The sequence below is a fragment of the Pteropus vampyrus genome, unplaced genomic scaffold (genome assembly GCF_000151845.1).
Source record: "Pteropus vampyrus isolate Shadow unplaced genomic scaffold, Pvam_2.0 Scaffold173, whole genome shotgun sequence".
Lineage (NCBI taxonomy): Eukaryota > Metazoa > Chordata > Mammalia > Chiroptera > Pteropodidae > Pteropus > Pteropus vampyrus.
Window position 1 is genome coordinate 1,670,271 of NW_011888954.1, and position 2,390 is coordinate 1,672,660.

Sequence of the window (2,390 nt, forward strand, 5' to 3'; positions counted from 1 at the left end):
CTGGGCTTATCTGTCTTGAATGTGCCAAAGACTCCAGATTATCTCTTTTGCAAGGTTCCCTCGCCCTCCATTTCCTCTTTTCTGAGATCGCCCTTTTCCCTGAGTTCCTGCTGAGAGGCTATGGGTTTCCAGGAAAGAGCATGAATGAGGAAAGGGGAGACAGGGAGTCCATTTGGGGACATGTCACTTCCCTATTTTGTCTCTCTAACTTAGTTTTCTCATCTGTTAAATGGGAACTCACGTGGTAGTTACGAGCATAGGAAGATGAAGACGGGAAAACTCTTGGCAAGCCTCCACGGCTAGTCACACTGAGGAGGCATCATCTTCCTGACCACGCCATGCAGGGGACCAGAGCCTGCTACTCAGGAAGTGCGGAAATCCCTCTGACACTCTTCCTCCCATACATACACATTCTCAGCCTGCATTTCAGGGAAATGGCAGACTCCGCTTTCCCCTGTGACATCAGTGATCAGTGAAGGCCCCCACCCCCTGACCCGGCACCTCAACAGATTGATTGCCTGAAGTCCCAGCAGTGCTGAACAGCACTCTCTGGTCTCTCCCAGGCTTAGTGCCGCAAGAGTATTGGGCACAAAGTCAGAATAAACAGCTCATGGGGCTGGGCAAACGATAGGATAGGAACGCACAGCAGCCAAGGCCATTACTAGCCCCGCCCATAGGTGGGAGGCCTTACATCTGGGCTTCTCACAAGAAAGGGAGGCCATGCTCAAGGGAGGCTTGGCCACAGAGGACAACTCGTCCAAAACAATGGGCAGCCCAGACACCTACATTCCTGACTTCTGATGAAGAGATTAAGAGGCACTTGGCTGAGTCTTCCCAGCCATCCCCACTAGGCATTTCAGAGGCAAGAAGATGGATATGGGTTTATGTATGGGGAGAGTATCCTTCTTGAAGCTAAGATTTCATTCCTACTGGAATCGTAGCAGCTTATAGTTTTTTTGAAGCACAGCTAAATACAGATGGGTCAGTAGCAAGGGAATGGGTGGAAACTCTCAAGAAATTACTAAGGAGGTCATATAGCTTTACTGGAAAAGCAGCAGTCAGAATCCCCCCACCCTGACCTGGCACTTCATAAAGGTGGAGGATGGGTAGCATCATCGTTTAGATGGGACTTCTCTGCAAGGTATTTCCTTAGAAAGAAGCGAAGTCTAAGCTGAGCTAGGAATCAGAGGTCTTTCTCCTACAAAATGCCTTCCGTAAGGATCTCTCATCCTTATTGATTATAAAGTAATCGGATCTGGTGTCCCTCAAAACCAGAGTCTTACACTGGTATTTATACTTAAGCAATGAGAAAGAAAGGCAGATACAGAGGAGCCCTGGTTCGAGTTTGCTTTCCAATGTCACCACTTCTAGAGCACAATGGATCACTGAGTAAGCAAGTATCTCCTGGAAGTTTAAAAGCGTTCACTGACATGAGTATTGAGTGTGACTTCAGTGTCGTACAAGCCTTAGAGGTTCTAAAACAAAGCTTGTTCCAATCTTACTAAATTGATACTGTTGTGGTTTCTCTGAACCATTCGGCTCTGGGGACCCACGCTCCTGCAAGACCTGCTTGAGTGGCTACCACGATATGCTCTTTCCCTTCTTACCCAAGTTCCACTGGTAAAACCCACTTTCCGGCATATTAACTTACTTTCGTTTGGGTCTTTTAAAACTTCCCTTGGCTGTTTTCTTCTTGGCTGCGTCTGGACTTTGGGGAATGAATATCTTTAATATCCACTCATTAAATGCACACTCTGACAGCTGGTTCTCTGACTTCTGGAAGGACTGCCAGCCTGGATGGCCAGGGAGCCCCACAGATCTGAGCCCAAGATAATACCCAGGGAATATTAGCAGTAATGGCTCAATCTGGGCCCTACCCATTAAAGGGCAATTGTGAGTTTTAAGTAGATGTCACAGACTCTGGAAATTTGCAGCCAAAAGCCAAATTGCTTTTAATATAATCAATTTTGGAATGAGAAAGGACTTACCCATGCTTCCCCGGAGTGGGTACCAGGAGGATCTCTCTTCCAGCCTCATTGTGGGGCAGCAGATGGGCGACGTACTTCCCAGAGGGCTGCAGGTGCCTGTGCACCGAGACGGCAAGCCTGCAGTGCTCGCTGCTGCTCCTCATCCACGGGCTCAAGATGGTGTGCTTGGAGTTTGCTGAGGTGTTGAGGAGGAGGAAGGAACCTGCCAAAAGACAGGGAAAGTGACTCTGCAGGTGTGTCCAGACAGGAGGACCAGCAGAAGTTCTGCAGCAGGATTTAGAGACCAATGGCATCGAAGTTCGCAATGCTGGAGGCTTTTCTCACCTTCTTTGCACACACTCAGCCCTCTTCGCCCCCTCTAAGATTGTCTTTGTAAAAACTAAACCTGAAGCAAGAGAACAG

General features: G+C 48.4%; 1 protein-coding gene across 1 annotated transcript in view; it reads right to left on the reverse strand.

Moving 5' to 3' along the window:
• Nucleotides 1-2,390, reverse strand: part of ALK (ALK receptor tyrosine kinase) — a 653,478-nt gene that overhangs the window by 311,825 nt on the left and 339,263 nt on the right. The window lies entirely within an intron of this gene.